At 40.1% G+C, this 13,332-nt stretch overlaps 1 long non-coding RNA gene across 1 annotated transcript; it reads left to right on the top strand.

Moving 5' to 3' along the window:
- The first annotated feature begins 7,908 nt into the window (after nucleotides 1–7,908).
- Nucleotides 7,909–11,603, top strand: LOC115283048. Its single transcript, XR_003904877.1, has 3 exons — nucleotides 7,909–8,074; nucleotides 10,545–10,681; nucleotides 11,226–11,603. It is a non-coding gene; the product is annotated as an uncharacterized LOC115283048 (long non-coding RNA).
- The last annotated feature ends 1,729 nt before the right edge of the window (nucleotides 11,604–13,332 follow it).

The raw sequence follows: 13,332 nt of genomic DNA, 5'->3' as shown, positions 1-13,332 counted from the left end.
AATGGATGGTGGGCATGAAGGAGGGCCCTTGTTGGGATGAGCACTGGGTGTTATATGGAAATGAACTAGACAATAAACCATATTTAAAAAAAATAAAAAGAAAATATAAATGCAACCCCCCCAAAACACAACAACAACAAAGAAAAACAAAATAAAAACCACAAGAAAAGAAAAGACAAGAAAAAAGAAAAAAAAAGGAAAGAAAAAAGAAGCAGACTGAAATAAAGGAACAGATTTGGAACTATCAGATTTGGAACAGAAGTTAAAATCACTGAGATGAATATGTTAGAGGCTCTAACAAAAAAGCAGATCACAGAAAAAAGGAGAGGTGAGAAAACAGAGAGAGGGAAACATTAGGAGCAAAAAAAATGTAGAAATCAAAAACGCTGTAAGAGAATGAAGAATGCCCTTCATGGGAAAGATTCAGTAGTATGAAGATATGCCAACTGAAACATTTTAAACTGAAACACAATGGGGAAAAAAAGAGTGAAAAAAACCCCCAGAATAGAACATTCAACAAGTGTGGGACAATTTCCAAGGGTATACCCTATATTTAATTAGAATACCAGAAGGAAAGGCGTGCCTGGGTGGCTTGGTTAGGTGTCCTACTTTGGCTCAGGTCCTGATCTGATGGTTTGTGAGCTGGAGCCCCACTATCACTGCAGAGCCCACTTTGGATCCTCTGTCTCCCTCTCTCTCTTCCCCTGCCCCACTCACACTGTCTCTCAAAAATAAACATTTTTAGAAAAGTTATTTTTAAAAAAGAATACTAAAAGGAGAAAAAGAATAGAGCAGGAAAACATTCACAATAATAAAGGCCGCAATCTTTTTTTTTTTGAAAGATTGACAGTCACCAGATCACAGATCCAGGAAGTTCAGAGAATACCAGAGAAGATAAATATACAAAAATTGACACCTATGCATTTCATATTTAAACTGTAGAAAATGAAAGACAAATTGAAAATCCTGAGGCAGGTTGTGAGTGGGGCAGTTCTAATAGAGGAACAGGATAAGAATTACAGCAGATTTGTCATCAGAAATCATGCAAGCAACAAGAGAATGGAGTGATGGATTCAAAGTATTACAAGGAAACATAAATCAACACAACAACCTAAAAATTCAAAATCCAGCAACAGTCATCCTCAAAGGTGAAGAGAAAATCCAGACCTTCTTTGACAAATAAAACCTAAGGGAATTCACCACTACCAGGCCTTCCCTGCATGAACAGAGCCACTATAGGCAGAAGGCAAACCATGTGAGTCAGAGACTCAGATCATCAGAAAGAAAAGGAAGAGCATCAGAGAAGGATCATATGAAGGAAAGCAAAATACTTTTTTTTATTATTCCTAGTTGATCCAAAAGACACCTGCTTGTTTAAAGTAATGTATCAATAAAATAATATATTCAGTTATGATAGCTGTGGGTAAATGAAGCAAATAACACCAAAGTCATAGGGGCTCCTGGGTGGCTCAGTTCGTTAAGAATCTGGCTCTTGACTTGGCTCAGATCATGATCTCATGGTTCATGAGTTCAAGCACAGCCTCAGGCTCTGAGCTAACAGCACAGAGCCTGATTGGAATTCTCTCTCTCCCTCTTTCTCTGCCCTCCCCCACTCGCACTCTCCTTCTCCCTCAAAATAAATAAATAAACTTAAAAGTAAACAAAACAAAGTCATAAAGAGCAGAGGGAGGAATTGGGATACCTTGTTATAAGGTACCTGTAATACATGTGAGGTGGTATGGTATTATTTGAAGGTGGGCTTAGATTACTTAAAAATATGTACTACAAATTCTAGGGCAACCACTTATCTTTTTTAAAGGAGCAGAGTTTATATTCAAGGAAAGGAAATAAAATGGGATCACATGATATGTTCAACTAAAAGCAGAGAAGGCAGAAAAAGAGGGATGAAATAGGGGGGAAAAGGCAATGCAGAAAAAAAACTTTTACAAACATACTGGCTATTTCTCCAAGTACATTAATCATCATGTTAAATGTGAATGATCTAAATACATAATTGAAAAGACAGAGATTGTCAGAGTAGAAGACAGAGTAGAGATCCTAACTATACATTATTTACAAGAAATGCACATTAAAGACACATAGATACTAAAAGCAAGAGGATGGAGAAAAACATATCCTGCTAACACTTATCAAAACAAGTTGGCATGGTTACTTTAATTTCAGACAAAGCACATTTCAGATTAAGGAGAATTATCGGAGATAAAGAGAGACCCTGCATAGTGACGAAGGGGTTAATTCTCCAAGAAGATATATTTAGTCTAAATGTGGGTGCATCTAACAAAGCATCAAAATATTCAAAGCAAAAACTGCAAGGAAAGCTAGACAAATCCCTACCATGGTTGGAGACTTTATCAACCTTCTACCAGTTATTGATGGGTCAAGAAATCAGTCAGAATATAGCGGACCTGAAAGTACCGTCAATCAAATCGTCCTAATTGACATTTAAGAACATCCTATCCAACAGCAGCAAATTACACATACTTCTCTAGCTCACATGAAGCATTCACGAAAAGAGATTGAATTCTGTGCCTGAAACAAACCCTGACACATTTCAAAGAACAAAAATCATGCAAAGTATGCTCTCAGATCATGATGGAATTAGACAAAAATCATGAACAGAAAGAGTGGGCAAAATTCTCAAATGTTTGGAGATTAAACAACCTCTAAACCACACAGGGGTCCAAGGAGAAGTCTCCAAATAAATTTAAAAAAATTTTTTTTTGAACCAAATGAAAATACAATTGATCAAAACTTGTGTGACACAGCAAAAGTAGTGGGGTATTGGAGGGAAATTTATAGCTTTAAATGCCTATATTAGAAAAAAAATAAAGTTCTAGAATCTATCATCTAAGCTTCTATCTCAGGAACTAGAGAAAGGAGAGCAATTTATACCTAAAACAAGAAGAAGGAGCTAGTAAAAAATTAGGTTAAAAATCAGTAAAACTGAAAACAGGAAAGCAACAATCAAGTGAAACTCAAAACTGGTTCCAAAAAAAAAAAAAAAAATCCATAAAGCTGGTAGCACTGCCAACCGAGGATAAAAGAAGGAAGACACAAGTTACTCATGTAAGAAGTCAAAGAGGGGTACCATTACTGATCCTGTGGACAAAAAGAATGATACAGGAAAGTCTACTGAATTTAATATTTTTTAATGTTTATTTTTTTAAGGAGGTATTATTTTTTTCCCCTCCATAATATTTTATTGTCAAATTGTTTTCCATACAACACCCAGTGCTCTTCCCCCCAAGTGCCCTACACCATCACCACCACCTCTTTTCCCCCCTCCCCCTTCCCCCTCAACCCTCAGTTCAGAGAGAGTTGGGGAGAGAGAGGGATGCAAAACTTGAGAGACTATTTAATGTTTATTTTTGACAGGGAGAGAAAGAGATCAGGAGGGACAGAGAGAGACACACACACAGAATCCAAAGCAGGCTCCAGGCTCTCAGCTGTCAGCACAGAATGTGACATGGGGCTCGAACCCATGAATCACGAGATCATGACCTGAGCAGAAGTCAGACCCTTAACAGACTCAGCCACCTGGGTGGCCATAGAGTCTACTCCATTTAGTGGATGACTTAACCCATTACATGAAAGACAGAATAGAGCCAGTGCAGGTCACAGGGTGGCCATTTTATTCACAGAGAGGAGAATGAAAGAGTTTCTAGAAGAATGTGTAACATTTCAGGAGGGTAAGTAAGTACTATGGAACCAGCAGTAAATGGATGTAGGGGAAGAAGGTGGACCAAGCTGAGTCAGGACTGGGGGAAACAACCCCCATTCCTGCACAAAGAGGGATGTTCCTGGTGCTTCACAGTTGCTTGGCAACGGGTCTTCTTCCAAATTACCCCCCACGAACATGCAATGTACATAAAAGCAATATACTTGCCACCCATGTGGAATTTTAAGGAAAGGCTCCTAGAAAAGCCCCTTCTCTAGGAGGAGACTGGGCTTAGGGCCCTCCTGTGTAGAAATTCTGAAGTGATCATGAAGTGTCTGTCACCAGTGAAATCTAACTTCAGTGTCCAAAGGAGCTTCCTGTGAAGGAGGGTCACAGCTACAGGAGCATGTATAGAATGCTAATCACTGAGCCTGGGGGGCTCAGTCAATTAAGCACCAAGGTCAGCTCAGCTCATGATCTCTCAGTCCATGAGTTCGAGCCCCGAGTCACACTATGTGCTGACAGCTCAGAGCCTGGAGCTGCTTCAGATTCCGTGTCTCCCTCTCTCTCCCTGCCCCTCATCGATCGCATTCTGTCTCTCTCTCAAAAATAAATAAACATTAAAAATTTTTTTAAAAAGAATGACAATCACCAATGTAGACAGGTAACCTCATCAAGATTCCAGTTGAGCTGACGGCCAATCACCTCTCAGCGGACAGGACGCCAGTCCAAGCATCCAGCAGGCGCTGTTATTAGGGTCGGGTTACACATGCTGTCATGCTCAGGACAAGGCTGCATGGGAAAATAGCGAGTATGGAAGGGAAGACAGGAAACCTCAGTGGCCTGAACAGGACACACATTGACTTAGAAAGACTGTCACTCACCTCTTCATATCAAAAGCAAAATGTGTGTTCCAGACCCCAGCTTCGGATAATTTCATCATTATTATATTGACAGAGCAATTACGTAACAGAGGTCAGAGTGATTACTTAATAGAGCTGATAAACTCATACAACTTTTAAGTGACAAGAGTTAAAACTCCGTGTCCATCACCATATGGTCTTCTTGCTATTAATTCATTGCGCTCAATCCCCTTTGTCAGCTCTGTGCTTTCTGGCACCTCGCTTCTTCAGCCAGCTGCAACTTACACTAATTCTGGATCATTCCTGAGCGTAACTTCTCTAGAATTTATTCCTGAAGTGGGGAGAGTAATAATAATATTAACATTAGCAGTGGTTGGGAAGATCATGCATGAGTCACTGGGCTAACTGTAAGAGGACTTCTCTGAATCTAGCAGGCTATCTACATATTTGGGTGAAAGATTTGGTGAAGATGTACCTTGGGGGCATCAGAAATGCAGATACCTAATGGAGTATTAGCCGGGCATAAAAAAGGAAGAAACTCTGACATTTGGCCCTTGCCTTGAGGGCATTATGCTAAGTAAGACAGAGAAAGGCAAGCACTATATGAGTTCATTTCTAGGTGGAATCTAAAAATAAACAAGTAAATAAATGAGAACAGATGAGTGTTTTGGTAGACGAGGGTGGGGAATGGGTGAAAATGGTCCAAATGCAAAGCTTCCAGTTATAAGGTAAATAACTCATAAAAAAGATAAATATGTAGAATAATAAAATCCATAAAAAATCAGTGAACTCAGGGCGCCTGGGTGACTCAGTCGGTTAAGTATCTGACTTCAACCCAAGTTATAATCCCATGCTTTCTGGGTTTGAGCCCCGTGTCAGGCTCTGTTGACAGCTCAAAGCCTGGAGCCTGCTTCAAATTGTGTGTGTCTCTCTCTCTCTTTCTGCCCCTCCTCTGCTTGCACTGACTCTCTATCTCCCAAAAATAAAATAAAACATTACCAAAAATTAAAAATTAAAAAAAATCAGTGAACTCTCCATAGGAAAAAATTTAGAGCATACATATAAATACAGAGAAAACATAAAGAAGCGAGGAAGTCACTTGCAGTCAGGCAGTGGAAATCAGCAGCATATATGGTCATAGACTCCAAGGGCAGCAAAATCTTAAGAAACCGTGAAAAGTCAATGTTGCTAAAAAGTTCTAGAAAGTTCCATGAAAGTAAATTAATTGGAAGTGACTAGAAGGAGACCATTGTTAATCCTGAGGAGAGAATTATGGGGGAAGCTGTTGGCAAGGACCCCACACAGCGTGAGTCAAGGCTGGCTTGACCGGATGGCATATGATCCAAAGGTTGGTGCGGAGAACACACGCGATCTACATTAGTATCTGGTAAAAAAGAAATGGCAGTAGCTAAGAAGAATAGCAGTTTTCTTTTTAGCTGATAGGATCTGTGCAGAAGAAGAGTAGAGACATGGAAAATGGATGGGCATGGCAGGAAACAAAGCTCCCAGCTGCTGAGCATGAAGGGATCAGAAGCATGATTACACAGAGCCATGTTCAAAGGGATGGATGGAGTTCCAGAGCTGATTTCTCTTGTTAGATGAACTTCGAGTCAAACTTTCCACTGTGTGCATATTTCAGGAGGAAGCTGTATTCCAGAGATCTCAAACCCAAATACTGATGAGGGCAAAAAAGTACTATCATTTGCAAGTATTTAAGATATGCAATTATTTAAGAATCTTCGACTTCCATGAAACAATGGCTCTCTCATATGACTCCTGAAGCATGAGACCCTCCTAGTTAGTTCATCTTTCACTTTCTCAATTTTGAGAGAGACGTGATCAGAGAGAAGAGCTTCCCCGTAGTGCAAAAACAGATACCCCGTGTGTGTGGACCAATGCAATTGACGCTCGGTCTCAGGACGGAGGAGACAACATGGAGTAGTGATATGGGAACAGAGCTAGAGAGCATATTATAAAGGGAACAGTCACTCCTCATTTCCAACTCCCTGCTGTCATATGTCAGGGGGCAGGGGACGGGTGTAGTTAGGAAGTGTCACATCTCCCGACATTCAAAGAAAAGCCAGAACACTAGATGTTTATGTGAAGGATCCTGATGGTTGTATGTTGGCTCCATGGCAAAACAAAACAAGACCATGTAGGCCATCTGGGCACCAGACCTGCCCACTCATCAGTCTGCATCCCCAGTTGTACACATTCAATTCAACCTGTCACAAACCTGGGAGACAGCTTTTGATACCTGAGAGTCAAAGTTACTTGTGGTTTCCTTTGGTTGCACTGATTAAAGGGAAGGGAGAAAGAAATCCTTCAAAGCCAACTGAGTAATGGGATTAACCGTTTACCAGGACAGTTGATAATGACAAAACAGAGCAAGAGGCTTAAAGTAAACGGGTTCTTTGGCAGTTGAACAGTTGTCTGATTTTGATAGCAGGAGGTGTTCCTGTGGTCCTTAAATCAGGTTGAGCTAGGGATCACTTTACTACCATGGAACTCCACGTAGTTGTATTCTGACAACAAGGTATGAGTTACAGTGAAATGCTATGCAGAATGAGAGGTATGATTTAGAAAAATACTTATTTACTTGGGAAACTTCTCGCTTTATATGGGTGATGGATCAAACAGAATTATCAAATTTTCAAGCTTTAAAGCAGATTCAAGTATGGGGCACCTGGGAGGCTCAGTCAGTTAAGGTGTCCTACTTCGGCTCAGGTCATGATCTCACAGTTAGTGGGTTTGAGCCCTGAGTCAGGCTCTGTGCTGAGAGCTCAGAGCCTGGAGCCTGCTTCTGATTCTGTGTCTCCCTCTCTCTCTCTCTCTCTCTGCTCCTCCCCCACTCATGCTCTGTCTCTGTCTCTCAAAATAAAATAAAGACATAAAACATTTTAAAAAATAAAACAGATTCAAGAATGATACACAGCATGATTCCACGGCTTTGTAAATTATTTTATTATTTTTTTCATTACCTCAAACAAAAGCTTTTATACCTAAAGCTGTAATAACAGAAATTAACGTTCTAGGTGGGCTATGACTCTGGTTGACAGAATGTTAGGAGATTTGGGGTTGTTTTCCAGTTGCACTCATGTCAAGGGAGCTGAGAAATGTCCCCATCTATGTATATTTTAGAGATTTCACAAAAATGTTCCCAAATCCCAAATTACAAGACTTGCCCTGATCACCTCCCATCCCCTTCAGTTCTTTCTCCCTTCCCTTAGCGGTAAAGTCTGTTGGTTTTCTCCTAGCAGCCATTCCTTCCAGGAGAGTAGAATTTTAGCTGAATTCCAGGTTCCTCAGAATAGGGCAAACTCCAGGCTTCCCTGGCAACTAGTATCACATGTGATTCAGTGATCGTCCAGGTGATAGAAGACCACTTCCAGGAATCTCCCTCTGGGGCTGTTTGTCTCCTTCATCTGCTTAGTCTTCTCCTCCATCTTACTACTACCTGGCACATGGATGCTGCCATCTTGGATCACAAAGTGGAGAGCTCTCTTCTGGGGATGACTAAATGTGATCTAAAGTAAGAAATCCAAGGACAGATTCTTGCCTCTCTTGCCTGTATGCTCACAGCTGAATTCCATCCTAAATACCACACCTTCCTACCTAACACTATAACTAGGTACATCGAAAGTTTGCGTTGGAATGAGATGACCAATAAATTGCAGCTCTGTCTTTACTCTCTGTCTTAAGAGTTCTCATCTCATCCTTCAGTGTTCTAAACCTCCCACAACCAGACTCCTTGATGCCCCAAGTAAAGTTTAGAAGGTTGAATTGATATACTGGGTAAACATCTATTCTCTACCTTTTTCATCAAAACTTTGCTAACGGTTTTTTAAATAATTTTTTAATGTTTATTTATTTTGAAGAAGAGAGATACAGAGCATGAGCAGGAAGGGTGGGAAGAGAGAGAGACACAGAATCCAAAGCCGGCTCCAGGCTCTGAGCTGTCAGCACGAAACCCATCATGGGGCTCGAACTCACAAACCGCAAGATCATGACCTGAGCTGAATTTGGAAGCTTAACTGACTGAGTCAACCAAGTGCCCTGACTTCACATACAGTTTTAAGAACCACAATTAATAATGCGACTGGAAATCTAGCAAGAGTACTTCCACAGCCCCATGTATTTTCTCTTTCTTTCTTTCTTTTGTTTAATTGTCTTTTTAATTTTAATCTTACTACTTTATTCACCAGGTAAATATTAAAATCATTTTATTACATTTCACCAGAAACCATGTTGATTTTTTTTGGCAATTCATTAAATTTATGTTCATTTTGAGAGAATCTATCACTTTTCTAAACTATGCCATTTGGCCCAAGAAAGTATCTCTAAGTAGTTGACCAAGTTTTCTTCTCTATTTATAGTTGTAGATTAATTAATATATAGTTAATTCCTGGATATTTTTTATAAATCTTGTTTCTATTGAACTGCTGATTTATTATTTGGTATTTTGATCTTAATGTATCATAAAGCTAAATAAACATTTGACAAAAACAAGATTGGATTATAACTTTTTAAAGAATTATTGCTACTACCAGGAGCAAAACTTGCACTGTGAATGTTCTGGACATTTTTCACACAACAAAATTTTAAAATGTTTTATTTTTAAGATTTTTTAATGTTTGTTTATTTTTGAGACAGAGGGAGACAAAGCATGAGTAGGGAGGGGCAGAGAAAGAGAGACACAGAATCTGAAGGAGGCTCCAGGCTCTAAGCTGTCAGCACAGAGAACAATGTGGGACTTGAACCCAGGAATGAGAGATCATGACCTGAGTTGAAGTCGGATACTTAACTCACTGAGCCACCCAGGCACCCCAGGATTGTTTTATTTTAAATGGAGAGCTATGACACTCAAATGTGTTTTTTGAAGGCTTTGTCTCATTTTGACAGTAGTTCATCTTTTTATATCAATTACTGATCGGAAAACCTTGACATTTCTATCCCTCTTCTATAAAATTGGTTGACTCACAAGATTAAAGAAAATGCTTATGACTATTTGGTTCAACCGTCTCATTTTATGTACTAAGAAAAATCATGTGCCCTGGCCAATAACTCAGTTATTTTTTTTTTTTTTACAAGAGCACCTACAGGTACCATAAGAGAGAAACAGTAAAGACAGGAAATGTCTATTGTCCAGTAAACAGGGGTTTGGATCGCAAACTGCCCACATACCAATTGTGCAACTCTGACCTCTCTGTATCTCCATAGCCTGCTCTGTGAAAACTCTGGATCATAGCATTAAATTTGGAGGGCTGTCCTGAGCATTAAATAGCAAATTGCATTAAAAGTTGTCAGCTTCCCAGGGTGCTGGGGAGGCTCAGTCGGTTAAGCATCAGACTTCAGCTCAGGCCATGATCTTGGGGGTTGTGGGTTCGAGCCCCACGTCAGGCTCTGTGCTGACAGCTCAGAGCCTGAAGCCTGCTTTGGATTCTGTATGTCCCTCTCTCTTTGCTCCTCCTCTGCTCACACTCTCTCTCTCAAAAACAAACAAACATTAAAAATAAAAGCACCAGCTCCCGCTGAGCATGTGACACTGCCTATGCTCTGCTGCATCTACATCTGGGGTTAGAATGGTTACTGCCAACAGATACCGAAGGGAATTCTCCACAAAACAGAGTGATGACATCATTCCAACAGCCACAAGGAAAGCTGAGAAAATACTCTTCCATAAAAGAACCATCAGAAATAAGAACATGAGGATGCCCTGTAGCAGGATTCTCACACAAAGAATTGTGACACCGAGGATTTTCTTTCCAGGCAGCAACTTTATTCCTGCCGGCACTGCTCAGTTGGGTTGGTACTTGAAGAACTGAGCCTTGAATGCCACGTGGCATAGTTTTTTCTTATATTTTTGCCTTTTTGTCTCCGATATATGGTAACACACCCATATGCAGTCTGATTAAGTGGTCTCACGTTACAAGGTCATGAGGGATGTTGTCAGGTACTCGTATAGTCAGGTTGCCTTGAGGTTTTCTTTTTCCTTTCCTGAGGTAGGGGGACAATCCCACAGCCCCCACGACGGTGGAAGCTTGAAGATGATGAGTAGCAGGCCTGGGAGCATTGCTAAGGAGTCCTTGTCTGCGTCCAAACCTTGTTTCCAACTAAGGCATCCCGTAGTGCCTCTAAGGTGGGTAGTTTAATGACTTGGACTTGGAGCCATTTTAATATTTCGTAACTGTGTGTCAGAATCTTCATCTCCTCCCTTTTTCAGGGCAATCACTGGAGAGTAGATAACACACATATAACTCTGATCTACGGGGGATCCAGCAGCCAGTTAGTGTTTTCTCCACACCAGGGTCCCACGCAGTGCAAGTCTGTCCCATGAACCCTTTTTGTTTTGTTCTGGGTGTTCAGTCCTAGAAGGACACAAAAGAGCAAGAAACAGTGCAGGAAGCTTGGCGTCCTAGGAGGCAGTGGCTGAGACACACACCAGGGCCAGAGAAGCACGGCATCCGGCCGGCTCTAAAATAATCAATTCCGACAATCACGGATGGAGCAGAATTTATACACAGGAAATGTCAGTCAGAGAACGTCTCTGTGCAATATCAGGAAGGCTCATTCTGCTACCCCAAGAGCCTGTAGTGTCACTTGTCAGTGGAGGCTGATTATGCTGATGTTTGCTGTTTGTCTACTTGACAGTTTCCCTTTTTTCTGTGCTGTGTTTGGGACAGGTTACTCCCAGAGTCATCTGATTTTGCTGGTCATCAATACGCTGAAAGGGGCATGCTATTCGAAGCCACCATGTCACCCAACAGTTCCCTGAGAAATATTTTGTTGCGTTTGACACAAAGTCCAGAAATAATCATCACAGTGTGCCCGGAATTGGAGCTCCTTCAACTGAGACCATCCTCATACCTGGAGAGAACGAATTAGCTAAGTAGCTATGCTCACCCCAGCAAAACAAAATTACATATGTTGTAAAAAGAAAAAAATCAGGTAACACTTTTATTTCTTCCCACCTCATGTGTTCCCTTTCTCAGATAATTCTGGCTTCTATTTCACTGAAGAATATTAAAGCTACACCTTGTATGTTCTTTTGTAAAATTCTATCTTTGTCTGGAAAACAGCTGTCACCATATTAATCCCCATATACGCATCCAAATATAGTTCAGTATAAAGTCAGTAGGAAACCGTATAGATAGTGCCATCTAACTGAACAAAAAGTTAACATCTTCCAAGTGTCCAAAACACTGCAAGAAAACTTGAGTCAAATACAAGCTGGAAAAAACCAAGGCAAATATCCTCAGTAAATGTGTATATATTAAAACACAAGTAGGAAAGTGGCACCTAGGTGGCTCATTCAACTGGTTAAGCATCTGACTTCAGCTCAAGTCATGTTCTTATGGTCCGTGGGTTCGAATCCCTCATAGGAGTTGACAGTGCAGAGCCTGCTTGGGATTCTCTCTCTGCCCCTCCCCCACTCTCACTTTCTCTCTCTCTTAAAAATAAATAAATAAACTTAAAAAAATAAAGCCACAAGTAAGAACTATTACCCCAAAAGCAAAAGGCACAAAGAATGCAAATGGGGAATTTACAAATGGAGACACAGAAAAAGCTACTGACAGTGTACATTTGGTACTAATTGATTAATGGGCAGCAAGGCAGGAATGAAATCAGACAATCAGAAATTAAACACGCATTTTTATATCTCATCCACCAAATCGACATAGATTGAAATGTTTGGCAATATCACTTGCAGGCAAGAAGGTGGAGAAATGGGTGGTATCATACCTTGTCGGCAGAAGTGGAAGGTTTTATGACTCACGCAAAGAACATTTTGTCAGTAGCTTGTAAAATTAGAAAGCACATATCTTATCACTCAGCGATTCCACTTACAGTAATTATCTTCAAGAAATATTTGGACACAAGCACGAAGAGGCATGTATGAAGATGTTTACAATCTTAGCTTGGAACCATCAAACTTTACAAACATGATAGAATATTATATGGCAGTTACAAGGTCTTCAATCATTTGGTCTGATGGTGGAACATTATACAGTGATTAAAAGAAACTTTTAAGGGGTGTCTGGGTGGCTCAGTAGGTTAAGCATCCGACTTTGGTTCAGGTCATGGTCTTGCACACAGTTCATGAGTTCAAGCCCCACATCGGGCTCTGTGTTGACAGCTCAGAGCCTGGAGTCTACTTTGGATTCTGTGTCTCCGTCTCTCTCTGCCCCCTGTCCCCCACCACTTGCACTCTGTCTCTCCCTCTCTCTCAAAAATAAATAAATATTTTAAAATTTTTGATAAATAAACTTTTAAAAACATGTATTTCTCTTTTTAATATATGTAATAGGAAGAGCTAAAAACTGTATTGTCAAAAAAAGGAGGCTTACAGAATATGGGTATGAAATTTTCCCATTTTTATACAAATGTTTTTATTTTTTAATTTTTGTATTAATAGTTTATTACCAAGTTGGTTTCCATATAACACCCAGTGCTCTTCCCCACAATTTAAAACATACACACATGCATAATATACTACTTAGCGCTCATGGTTATTGTAATTATAATGTACACTTCAGTTCTATCTGCAGTGCTTTATTTCTTCTATTAAAGATAGTGAAAATGTTATACATGTTAATCATCATCATTTGGAGGCATGGGTATGGTTTTTATTAATCTTTTTGTTTTAGGAAAGTGAAAGAAAATCTTATTTTAAAAAGTCAAGAAAGATACACTGACCGAGGATATAAATAGGTAATCTGTAGAAGAGAAATACAAGTGAAAATAGATTCAACATCATCGTTACCCAAAGGACTGCAAATTAAAACCACA

Source organism: Suricata suricatta, chromosome 17, assembly GCF_006229205.1.
Source record: "Suricata suricatta isolate VVHF042 chromosome 17, meerkat_22Aug2017_6uvM2_HiC, whole genome shotgun sequence".
Lineage (NCBI taxonomy): Eukaryota > Metazoa > Chordata > Mammalia > Carnivora > Herpestidae > Suricata > Suricata suricatta.
Note: the sequence above shows the minus strand (reverse complement) of the source record. Positions and strands in the feature narration are given on the sequence as shown.